The 13,466-nt window shown below is 44.6% G+C and overlaps 1 protein-coding gene across 3 annotated transcripts in view; it reads right to left on the bottom strand.

The window, feature by feature from the left end:
- Window positions 1–13,466, bottom strand: part of Dlgap2 (DLG associated protein 2) — a 715,977-nt gene that overhangs the window by 642,103 nt on the left and 60,408 nt on the right. Inside the window, exon 2 of one of the 3 annotated variants that reach the window (XM_060381433.1) lies at window positions 10,373–10,416. The exons of the other annotated variants lie outside the window; for them this stretch is intronic. The gene's annotated coding sequence lies outside the window, so the exon portion shown is untranslated. The remainder of the gene's footprint in view (window positions 1–10,372; window positions 10,417–13,466) is intronic. 3 annotated transcript variants of the gene reach the window in all.

Genomic DNA, 13,466 nt, shown 5'->3' with positions numbered 1-13,466 from the left:
CTTTAGCTGGTGCTCATCATTATAGTCCATGAGAAAACTACCATTTCACTTTGACTTTCAAATTTCTTGAAAAAAAAAAAAAAAAAACCCTACAGATTATCTTAAGGCTTGGGAAAATTCCTATAAATTTTGTCCTGTTTGTCTAATCCAGTCTGGGGATTCTCGGAAGCAGTGAGTGGCAGGAAGTTATTTCTTTAGTGATTCGAATCGGCTGTTTTCCCAAGCATTACCTTAGAACTCATTTTGTGTGGTGCTCCCATGTTTTGAGAGTAAGAAAAGAGAGTCTCTAATGACTTTGCAGCCACATAAACATATACCCAAAAGCACCATTAAACTGAATCAATATGGCTTAAATAGCACCTTTACTAAAAGTATATTAGCATGATCACTATTTCGTCTTGAATTCAGTAGTCCTATACTTCCAGGCCATCACAATGTTGATCTGACTTTGCAACTCAGTTCTTCCTAAATGCTGATTACTAATCTGTTAATCTAACTTTAACATACTACCAATGCAAGGCTCTGTGGCCAACTTAATTCTATCTGATGGCTGTCTGATTCATTTGTGGCACGCTCCTCATAGCCATAGGCTTTATTGAAGCATCCTGACATCTAACTATTGGCAACAGAATCATTCTCCAATGGCCTTGTGTCCCTAATGACAAGGGACTTCCCTGACCTGCACTGCCACACCTTCTTTTTCCCAGGGGAATAACTACAGTCACTGGAAGACTGGAACAGAAGATGTCCTCTGAGGGCACTAAAGGCAGAGGTTTCCTGCCGCAACTGCCCCTAAGTTCAGCCTCTCATGTCCTCACACAGGATGAAGCTCACAAGGTCATGGGGAAGTGAGCAAGTGCATCAAACTCCAGCACCAATTTCCTGGTCTCCTGGAGACCCTCCATGGAGTCCCCAGCATCTGTGGTCCCCAGAGCCACCGCCTGGTGATGAGTCTCCCGCTCACCTTTGTCCTCTCAAGAGATATAGAAACAGTTGTGCATCCTCTTCACCACAGTCCTCTGGGGAACCTTGACTGTCAAAGACAGTCTGGAGAAATCACTCCCTGTGTGGCTCTGCCAGATCCTTGGGTTCAGCTGTACGTGACAGAGAGACTAACTCAAACTCTTTGTGAATGCTAAGTTGATTAACTGACCCCATACCTGCCCAAGTCTACAGCCCAAGGCAGGCTGGTTCAGTCACTCAGCGATGCTGTTGTTCCTACTCTTTTTATAGACTGTCCTCGGCCAGATGCTTAGCACACATGCAAGGTGGCAGGAGGACTGGCCAGGATTCTCAATGATTTTTGTTGTTGTTGTTGTCGTCTTCCAGAAAGTGTCATCAGAGAATTCACACTATGAGGAATTGCCTTGGAGACAAGAAGAGAGACCTTGTCTGTCCCACGTCAAAGGTTTGCCCCATGGCAGATGGTGCAACCAGATTCCTCTGGATGGAGCAATATGACTGTGGACAATCCAGTAACAGTAACAAGAACATCACTGAGACAGCAGGATGAGTGTCTGGAGGAGGGCTCAAGGTCTTCTACTTGCTTCACATGCACCTGCTTTGACAGGTCAAACAGCCATAGACGGTACCCACAAATACCCCTGGAGTTAAGAAGGACAAAGACCTCCTCAACTTTTACATTTAAACATATGTCCCTACGTAATACAACTACATCACCAAATATGGGAACTATTGGGAATTGAGCTCGGGCACCTGTTGGCACAGTAAGAAAGCCCATGCAGTGACACAAGGAAATTGATTCACAAGTTGCTAGGAACCATTTTTCTTCCTCTCCTGTCCACAGTTTTTAAAGTCACTAATACACAAATCAGACAAGAAAACTCAATTATGCCCCTTTGCAGTTGATTATCCTATTGAAAATACCAATATAATTTAGCAAACAAAGGTTAGGAAAAATTACAGGGTGTCATACGCCATAAATAACAATTATAGAAAAGCAATTTAGAGTGCAATGAAGTTCTCATTTATAGAACACACTTCAAAAACAAGAGGTGTCAAGGAGCCTTGTGTGAAATCCAATTAGAAGAGATTGGCCATATACCACTTCATATCTGTGGCTGTTTCATATGTGTCGCACTGCCATTAGCATGGGTGTGTGTAATGGTATATACCGGGTTGGCTACACTATGTTTTGCCAAATAGTTTAATTAACGACTAAAAAGATAATAAAGAGCATTTCAGTATAACATGAATTTGGACAAAATCAAAATTTCAAGTGAAATAGCAAAATTGGAGGGCTTAGAAGACAGGGGTGGGTGGTGGAAACGAAGGTAAAGATGGTCAGCCCCAGGTTCCTGGTGGGACGTTCACAGACTTCACAGAGAAAATAAGACAGATGCAGTCCTGTGAGTCTGCGGCTCCCAAACAGGGTGGTCAGAAGGGTGTAGGAGTAGGACCCTCTCACCATGCGAACACTGATCCCTCCGAGAGCAAGTATTTTCCACGTTAACTGTGTTGGCTGTGAGTCGGTCCCAGACTCAAGACTTTGTGAGCCAGGCATGTCAACACTGGGGAGCCAGGTGTGTCAGCACTGGGGACAGACAGACAGACGCCCAGCAGCGCTTCCAGGAAGAATCACACGACAGGGAGTAAGACAGACAAGAAAATACAGACAACTACCCTACAGCACCCGCAGGACTGTGGGATGCCCCCTCCTTGGGGAATGTGAGGAGCCATTCGGTCAAGCTGCGGTCTCTCACTGAGGGAAATATCGTCACAGAAGTTTCACTCCATCTTCACTAACTTCCATCATACTGGAAACAGATTCTTACAACAAAAAGAAGATATTCTCTTTTCTCCCCAATGCCATATCATCAAGGAAGCACCCTGAATTAGACAGGTCAAGCCAAGGGTACCTAAGATATTAGGGATACGTGAAGTAGCTGCCAAAAACTGTGAGGTATATAGAGGGAAAGGTATGAAGAGAGGAACAGAAAAAAAGACAGAGATTCAAAGGGTAGCAGGGAGGAAGAGACATACAGACAACAGAGAGGAACTGTGGGGTGGGGATTACAAAGCTCACCTCCAGCAAGTGGTGACAGTTCTTTGGCCACAAAAATTGACATGAAAATAAATGTTCTAAGTAAAGGTCAACAGGCTGATCAAAATTCCAAATAAAGAAACCCCTAGAAGCCCACTCCAGCCAAACTGCCTTGGACCAGGACAGGCACCGCCTTTAACACTGATAGCCTGCAACCCCCTCCAGTGCTAGAAAGCCCCACTCAGACTGACCCATGGACTAGTAACCAGCAAGACAGTCCCTCCATACTCAACTCCCCCATATCCTTTCCTGTGTCAAGAGCCCTCTTCATCCTCTAGCAGCTCAGGTGAGCAGACCTGATAAACAACCCCTTCTCCCCAGACCACCTCTGCACCTGCCACTCTTCCCTAGTCCAGCTGGTCTGACAGTCACCTCTGATCTCTGACCTGGTGAGCTGAAAGCATGTAGCAAAACATTGAACCAAAACCTAACCCCAGATTTCCAGGTCTCATTGGAAAAACAAAAGCAATATGAAAAACTATAACAATACTCTCCCTCCCAAAATACACCAATCCCATAGTAATGGTCCTCAATGACAACAACTTCGATGAAATTCAAGATACTGAATTCAAGAGAAAAAAATATAAATATATTCAGAGAATTTAAAGAGGACATGAACAAAAACCTGAATGGAGAGAGGCAGGAATAAACCAATTAAATCCCAAGGAAACACAAACAGCTAAATGAAATAAGAAAGACAATTTGTAGTATGAAAATAGAATTCAATAAAGAGAAATATTGAAGAAAACACAGGCTGAAATGAAGACGGACATGAAAATTTTAATTTGTTGAATAGAAAGATCACTGGAAATTCTCACCAACAGAATGCATTATGAGGAAACAGTGTCAGGGCTTGGAAACAAGGTAGAGGAGTTAGATGAGTCAGTCACACAAAAAAAATGATAATTATTTTTTAAAACAGAACATTCAGTATCTTTGGAATACCATGAAAAGACCAGACTGAAGAACTATGAACATAAAAGAGAAGAGATCCCAGATCAAAGACATAATTTTTTTTTCAATAAAATCATAAAATAAAACTTCCCAAATCTTGACAATGTGATTCCCATACTGGTACAAGAGACCTACAGAACACTGAAAAGACGGGACTAGCAAAGAAATGTCCTATGGTGTGTAGAGTTAAAAGCCCTAAAAAAACAGAAAGCTGTAAGCTGCAAGAGAGAAGGGCTAAGTTAGCCACGACTAACAACCAGGAATGTTATACCCAGCAAATCTATCTTTTGTAAGAGACGGGACAATAAAAAAAAGCTCCATCACGGGGTAAGATGATCAACCCTCACTTAGAAAGACAAATGGGATGTGCATTGGACGTAGGAGAAAACAAGTAACAGGATAGGAGCCTACCACAGAGGGCCTCTGAAAGACTCTACCTAGCAGTGTATCAAAGCAGATACTAAGACTCATAACCAAACCTTCGACAGAGTGCAGGAAAACATATGAAAGAAGGGGGAGTTAGTATGACGTGGAAAGGATAAGAGCTCCACAAGGACCAAATATATCTGGGCACTGGGGTCTTAGACTGATAGTCCACCAAGGACCATGTATGGATATAACCTAGAACCTCTGCTCAGATGTAGCCCGTGGTAGGTCAGTAACCAACTGGTTGGTTTCCCATAGTAAGGGGAACAGGGACTATTTCTGACATGAACTCAATGGCAGGCTCTTTGACCTCCCCACCCCCCATGGGAGGAGCAGTTCTGCTAGGCCACAGAGGAGGACTTTGCAGCCAGTCCCGAAGATACCTGATAAAACAGGGTCAGATGAAAGGGGAGGAGGTCCTTCCCAAGCAGTGGACTTGGAAAGGGGCAGGGAGGAGATGATGGAGGGAGAGTGGGATTGGGAGGGAATGAGGGAGCGGGATACAGCTGGGATACAGAGTCAATAAAATGCAACTAAAAATAAAAATAAAAATAAAAATAAATAAAAAAACAAAGGCTCCATGATAAAAACGGACTATAGGAGCCTATGGCTACTATGCAACTCTACAGAGCATACTGAAAGAAATGCTTCATAGGTAACAAAGGAGTAAACATACCCACAGAAGCCACAGGGGGGATAAACTACACAAGAACAGCTAATCAAAAGATGTCTCAGAAAGCACCACAAATGACCAAAACACCAGACCTGAACACACACGTTTCAGTAGCAGCCCTATTATTAACTGCTTCAGTGCCCAGTAAAAAGAAATAGACTAACAGATTGGATTAGAAAACAAGATGCATCTTTTTGTTGGTTTTCGGAGGAAAACAACTTTGAAACTATGAACTAGACATGCAGATGTATGCTGTGAGCAGAGCTTGGTGGGCCATTCTAGTAGGAGCCTAGAAGACAGTGGTGTGGACAGAAGTGTAGATGGCAGAGGCCCGCTCATGAGGTTTCAGACACAAGCCAGGACGCTAATAGCAACTAAGCCAGCAGATACTTGAGATATTTTGGTGAAGAATCTGGCAGCCTTCTCCTTGTATCCTGAGAATTCCCCTGAGGCAAGATTAAAAGGTAATGGTCAATAGGTCAGGATAGGAAAAAAAAAAAAAAAAAAAACTGTAACGGACTAATTTATTTGGTAGAGGAAATTTTAAGACAACATAATGTTGAATCTTTGCCATAGCTGTTACTGATAACTTTTATGCAGCTCTACATTTAACAAGAGGTCAAGCAGTTCACACACACACACACACGGTTTGGAGAAGAAAAGAGCACTATAAGACTTAAAGTTACAGACAAGGCCTGAGTTCAAAGACAGGCTATAGTTGCTAAAGAGAGTGCTACCTTTAAGAAGCCTCTTGCTCCACACTGGAACACTGGAAAGGGTGCCCTCAGAGAAGGCTCCACACAGACAAGCTTCCACCATGAGAAAGGAGAGCCTAAAGCACTGTTTGCTTCTAGAAGGCAAACGCTTCAACATAAAAAGCTGCTGCTAGTGCAGTCAAAGGGGGCAAGGGTCCACTCCAAGCCTGCACTGAACGTGACACTGCTGTCCATGTGATAACTGGCTTTCAGAAGTATAAAAATGCAAGGAGGGCATGAAGGGCTCGGATCTTCCTCCTTGACTTCAGAGAAACACTGAGACCAATCTACGTGTGGCACGGGAGTCCCAGAGAGAAGACACTGAGAGGACAGGAGGCCAGAGAAGCCAAGGCATAAGGCTCCTAAAGTGAAGCCTGGCTGCCTCTGGAGATACAAAGATGTCACAGATGCCAGAGAAATAAGCTATTCATCAAGTAGAACTACATACAGGGACTAAAACAGCCAAAAAAACAGATATATGCCATAGGCAGTGGAGTTGGCATGGTAGAGTCATCTAAATGCTATAAAACTGAAATCTCAGTCATTGGACAGCGGGCATCAGGATTTGCTGTTTGTTTGCTGGGATTTGGTCTTGCTCTGATCCAGTATTTTTCTCACTACCCTGATTCCTCCCTTCTGAAATGGGATTATATATTATGTGCCATTGTGTGGGGAGTGTAAATTTGGTTTGCTCATAGGTTTATTTGTTTTCAAGGGGGAAATCACAGTTAAAGGATTGCCTTGAGTCTCAGAAGAGACTTTGGTCTTCGGCCTTTAAGCAGTGTTGACTGGTAAGGACTATGGGGAATTTTTAAGTTGAAGTAAATGAATTTTTTCATCATGATATGGCCGTGAGCCAGTAGAGACAAGGGAGTTGGATGTTGTGATTCAGAAGAGAAATGTCCCATATAGGCTTACCTACCTGAACACTGGGTACCACTTTAGAGTAAAAGAGTAGATAAGGTGTTCCAGCCAAACAGAACTAGAAAACAAGCAGATGTGGCTATTCTGACATCTAGCAAAATAGAGTTCAAACATAAGCTAGTCAGAAGATAGGGTTATTTCATGCTCATTAAGGCTACAATCCATCAACGGGGCATCTTAAGTATAAACACCAAACACAGGTACTGCTGGTTTCATGAATCAAACACCACTAAATGCAAACCTGCAGATTAAATTTAATACAGAGAGTGTAGGTGACTTCAATACCCGACTCTTACCAATAAACAGGTCATCTGGATAAAAACTAAACAGAGAAATACTGAAATTAAATGACAACATAAATATAATTAATCTAACAGATATCTACAGAACATTCTACCCAAACACTGAAAAACATACATTCTTCTCAGCAGCACATGAGACATTCTCCAAAACAGGTTGCATTTTAGGACACATACGGGAAACTGACATAAAATCTTTTATTCTATCTCCTACCAAACAAGGTGACAGCACGGAATACAAATGTCACTGCTGAGCACTTCTGCTGTTTCTCTGAAAGAGCTGCCTCAACCCCTGGTCGTGTCTCCAGCGTGAGGCACAGAACTACTGCAAGTGTGCCAGTGAGTGCCGTGACGGCTACATGTCACACAGCTGCACACTGGGTATGGAGGGCCCTGTGTTACATGGATACGTGCCCTGTTTCACCATTTACCCGGCACAAGGCTAACCTAGTACACAGCACAGGCCACCTAATCTTCCTGGAAGGCACAGATACTCCTCCGGAGCCCTTCTGGTCTCTTCTGAGAAAGGGGGAGGGAACCCATGGCTTAGATCCCTCTCCAGAGTTCCACTGATTGACACAGCTTTCAGGGCCATGATTTCTCCCAGAAGATGTGGACTTCCTAAAACTGCAGCAGCCACAGAGCCACACTGAGCATCAGAAAAAACAGATGTACGATAACTGTATGTCATAATCTAGAGGCTCTTCTCCTTTTACGCATCTCGCAGTGTCAACAGCCTCCCCTGTGCAAACCTGTACATGGACTCAGCTCCACTTCCTCCCACCCCTGCTGCAGTCACAATCAGGCCATCCATGTATAAGAGCCCAAGAGAATTCATCCGTGCCAACCTTTGTGCCTCACTGTAAAACAGGAAGCACGGCATCTTCTCTACAGGTCGCAGCAGGCCTACCGGGGAAAGCCACCAGATCTGCCGCAGTCAGGTGGACTGAGACCGGCTCATGCAGAATGACACTAATTAGCAGGATTCCAAAGCAGAGTTCTAGCTCTGGCTTGCTCCCTGGACCCGTGTGGAGCAACTGTGCTGTGATCAGTTGTTTACTGCGCGAGCTTCCTCTATCTGGTGTCATCACAAACCCTTCGAGCTTTTTCTCTGTCTGCTTTAAGAGTGTTCTCGCTCATCCCCCTCCTCCTCCTTGTGAGATGAAACGCTTCCATTTCAAAAGGAGCCTTAAGCACAAAGGAAAATGTAGAAAAACATGGCCAAGTGGCCTGGAAATCAGAGTGTATACTTCTAACAAACATAAGACAAGCAGGAGGGAGAAAGGAGATGAGAACAAACAAGGATTTACATGTCTTCCTTCACCACAGAGCAGAGGAGTTTAAACTTCAGGGAGACTGCACACAGGAGACAACACAGCAAAACATATTTTCATCAAGAACTGTTTGAGGTCCAGCAAGGTGGCATAGAGCATAGAAGTACCTTGAGTTCAGTCCCCAGAATCCTTGGTGGACATAGAAAACGGACTCCTTAAAGCTGTCTTCTGACCTCCACAATCAGTCGGTAATATCAGTCTCTCTGTTGCTTTGTGTCCTACCCCCTGGCCCCTCCCCACCCCATCACAGATACATATACAAACACTGTTTCTCACTGAAGGCAGGAGTTCACAGTGAGGGGCATCCTCTGCAGGGAGCTCAGTACCACAATCCCAACCATGATGATGGGTGTGTGCCATTTTTTTTTATTGCTGTCAATCTTGTTCTTACATGTCCAGGTGATAATTTGGTATTTGTTCTCTTGAGTATTAGTCTCTAATATCTATAACCTCTTCAGTTAGAAATTTGATGTTACATTGAGAATTACATAGAAAAGTAGGAAAGTCTATAGCTTCACTTAATTATGGTCCTGGAGAGTGAAACTGCTCAATCAATCACACTTTCTCTGCATTGCGTTTAAAAAAAACACTCAAGAATAGTACCAAACTCTGACATGCCAACCCACACTCCAAAACTTAGAGCAAAGATCTTGATAAATAACAACGTGGTTAAGATCGTGGCCACCACCTGCAGAGCCAAACCTTCCTCCTGTGGCCTGCTTCAGCCATCCTGGAAGAATCACCCCTACTCCACCCTTGGGGAGAGTGCTGTGTTCATATGATCTAGAACTGGACATCTGGTGTGGCCTGTCCTTCATCCGTGGGAACTATTTAAGTTATTGGCATTACATGGTTGACTTAAGGACAATCAATGGTGTGGTTTCTGCTAGGACATTTGGAAGATTCTGGAGGCAGCAGATGCCACAGGTCCCATGGGAAGGTCACTTGGGAGAAAGCCACAGGCTCTTCTGGAACATGGCACCAGGTGGAGGAGAACCCACACCCTTAACTTATCCCTTGAGCCTTCAGGGCCTGCGCCTACAAACACCATCTGCATAAACCAAAATGAGCTGTGGCTCTATCACTTCCAAATAAATTCTAGATGACTGTACAAGCTTCAGTTCTAGCCTAGTCACCAATGCCCGGCATCTTCCTTGAGTTGTAAGGTCTTATACCTGGCTTTCCATGAGGTTTCCAATGGGGCTGGGCAAGTGTAATGTGATAAACAAATTACCAGACTGCTGCATTCTGCCATTTTCTTCCCTCCAGCAGAAACTAAGAAACAAAGCCGAAAGTCTTAGTGTAGTTTCATTTCCCACAGAAGCATGACTGTAAGCGTTGGCTGCATCCCCAGCCCAGATCACGACCAAACAAGGTTACAGCAGGGTGATACACAACACATTTGGCATGATGATTATAAATGTAGACTTCCTGAACCTAAGAAACTACACAGGCTGTGTGGCAATTCAAAACCAGGTACACTGAAGGACATTCGGAAACATGGCTCCACTGCGAGTGGGGAGCCGTAACAGGTGTGGGCTGCAGTTTGGAGAAGGGCTGAGACCAGTGAGAATCTAAGAAGGCATCTAAGAATGGGATGGGGGCTGAGAAGCTATGGCAGAGAAGCTGAGCCCCACACAGGCCCCTCAGTACAGACAGAGACAGCAGAAACAGCAGCTGTGAGGATGGCATTTGAGGAAGACAAAACTCCCCTGGATAAAAAGAGACACATAGGAGGAGTGTGGGGAAGACCAGGTCGGGGGACGGAGTGAGCCTTCTCAATCTCTTCTACGGGCACACCCCACCTTCACTATGCTGGACATGCTAAAAGGGAGAGGAAAACCAGACAGAGCTCTCTTTAGACAGGCATCAGTTGCTAGGAGCAACTCACTCTTGCTGAAAACTGCTCAGACCGTAAGATGGAAAGATAACTTGGTACAAACCTGTGGAGTTTATCCGTGGCTCTTTCTGGATCCTATAGTTGAATCTGAGATTTAAAAAAAAAAATGTATAAGGCACTTTCCAACACTCTTGGGGAAAAGAGAAGAAATAATTAAATTTATTTCCTCTCATGTTCTTATGTCAAAATTTTCCTAGTCAAAGTGCAGGCAGCTGAAGCGAGTGCCGATTTCCTCAAATGAGCACAAATTGGAAATTACAGAACAAACTGCAAAACGTCAACCTCTTCTGTCACTGACAAGACTTTGAGGTGGATGAGGAATGACAAGAGTTCAGCCGCTGCGCACAGGGCTGGCTCAGCTCACAGGGCACACCCAGTGCTGAAAAGCAGAGAGGCTAACACACCCGTGATGAATTTACAACCATAGAGTGCCCGCCCAGGTTAGCTTCTCCGTCAGCTAAGACAAGAGGGTTAACGCTGGCACACCAAGAAAGGTGAGGCCGAGACACGGCCCCTCAAAAGCAAGAACACTGCTGAACTAAAGCAGACCTTGAAGGACTCTTGACTCCAGAGGCCGGGGCGGCAACATCTAACACACGTGTGGCCTTCCCACAGCCCTCCGTGAGCATGCCTGGGTGCTCCACACAGTCACGGGAGAAGGCACTGCTCTCTATTCTGAGCCAACACACTTGGCGCCGTTAAAATTCACAACACGTGCCTCTTTCTACCCTAGCAACAGAAGTGCAGCTTCATCTCGCCAGGGCTACAGGTTGAACGTATTTAGCCAGCCTGTCTTTTTTATCCACAATCTACTGTCAAATTCCTCATGAAATCCCTAAGTTTTTAAATTGCGTTTCCTTCCTGATGCTAGCAAAATGTTAATTTTTAATCAATAATGCAACACAAAGTTAATGTGCTCATTTATTATGCTCATAATTTTGGCATAAATATGGCAAAGTCCAAGAGATGGGATATTTCCCTGGCTAATTTACAATATAGTCCCTTTGGCCCACACATTTATATTTCTGGGGAGGGCTGAGGTCCTGAGAAAATTGATATAAAGTAGAATTTGTATAATCAGCTTTAGGAAAGAAGAAACTGGCCACTAACAACAAGGGAAAACAATTTCTCTGGCTGTGAACATTGTAAAGTCCTTGCAAGAGCACCTCCCTGGGAACAGCATCCGCCGGGGCCTTTCAGCAGCTAAGGGACCCCAGGTTCTCAGAACCACTGCAGCTATAAAAGCAGCTAAGCAAGCAGTAGCCCTGAAGACTCTCTCTCCCTCAATTGTCAATTCTGTACCTTGCCCAACCATTAACAAGTAGATTTTAGCTGTTCTCCATGATGGATAAGCTAGCCTGCTTGTCTCTGGTAGCCTTTAACTACTCGGGATCATGCTAACGTGTCGTCAACTTCAAGTGTGTAAAATAAACATTAATAATGGTTACTGCTTTGGGGCTTTATGGCCTGATGCCACATGCCTGTAATCTCAACATTCAAGGAGCTGAGGCAGGAGGATCATACATTGTCAGAACATGGTCCATGAACGCAGTCCTGAGAAAGGAATTCTGAGTGCTTTTGTGAAAACTCTCAAGAAACAAAGAGTCTTGTGACCTCCATTTCTTCAAAAACACAGAATTCTTCTTGGAGTGTGTTTTCAGTGCCCCTCCCAGGGATAGTGGAGAGGAATGAGTTTACTTTGGATTATTCATTACAATCGGGCATTGTTCTTTGTTTCTATGCCTCTATGGAAACATGATTTTGCCACACTGGGCTTGTGCTTGTAGCTATATATGCTGAACTCACGAGAACTTCATTCAGGTGATTTTCCTTGACCCTCAGAGTTTAAAGTGTCTGACACTCTGAATAAAGTTGGCTACAGCATAAGACTTTAGTCTGCCTCGTTTAGGCTCCGTCTCCCAGGTTCCACCGGCTCTAGAGTGGTAGATAATACATGTCTAGAATTCTGTGACGCGAGAAGGAAGCGCCCAGATGAGGTGCCAGGTGCAGACTATTGTTTGGTATGACGTGCACACAAGCAAAGAAGACCATTGTCAAAGGAACTCGTGAAAGGAGTAAGCTTAGATGCATGGACCTATAAAAGACAGCCAGCTCCAGACAGGGGACAGCATTCAGAGGCAGGAAGAGTAGACAGCACTCCAAGGGAAGCAAAGACAGTGGCAGGGCTGAGGAGAGTGTCACGTGGAAAAGGGACGATTGTGGGCTCCAACCTACTTCCAACAAATGTCATGCCCAAATATAGCATCACTTACAAAACAACACACATATACACAGACACACAAACATACAAGCACATACACATAGGTAACCCAGATACACAATGGCCCACAGACCAACCCCCCCTCCCAACACAGAGTTTTTATTCACCAGTGAGGCTTCCTGCTCTGTCAGCATCAGTTTCCAAGGCGACAGGACTTGAGCCCTACCCAAATAGAAGGTTGCCCATTTCCACTGTGGATGGAAACCATCCCACTGCAAGAGCTAAGAGCCAGTATCTGTGTCCCCGAGTCACAGCCATGTGTCCTTGGTATCTACAATAGTCTAAGAGCACAGTACAGAGGCGGCCCACCACCAAAATTGTGAGCAAATGTCATGGAGCGTCTTCAGTGAGCCTCTCCACCCAGGCCTTCCTCTCTTTAGAAAACACCATCCCTGAGCAACTTTAACACATAAACAACCCCAGGTCTTTTGTAAACACCACCATGCAAGAAAATCCTCCTGGGTGTGTAGAGGTGCTGAAGAGCCTCCAACCCAAATGGCACAAAACTGCACCTCCAGATCTACCTGACTTTTGTGCAGATAGGATCCCAGCAAGGACACAAACAGCAGCAGAGGGTGATTTTTCTCTAGGAAGTAGGACCACCGCGAAGGCTGTTAATAACATCCCAAAGTCTTCAAGGTTCTCTCTGCCTGAGCATCACAATAGCTGTAATTAAGGCATATGGGAGTGCTCATCCAATCACCATAATTAGCAAAGCGGCTATTCCCCGTATTTCACTCGTTCTCACAATTCAAGTGAGCTCACAGTCAGTATTGATTATTTGATGTGCATCGTTAGCAAAATGCACTTTTGCAGAACATGCCTCGTCATTGCGCTTGTAGTCAGGCATGCACAG

Source organism: Meriones unguiculatus, chromosome 4, assembly GCF_030254825.1.
Source record: "Meriones unguiculatus strain TT.TT164.6M chromosome 4, Bangor_MerUng_6.1, whole genome shotgun sequence".
Lineage (NCBI taxonomy): Eukaryota > Metazoa > Chordata > Mammalia > Rodentia > Muridae > Meriones > Meriones unguiculatus.
Note: the sequence above shows the minus strand (reverse complement) of the source record. Positions and strands in the feature narration are given on the sequence as shown.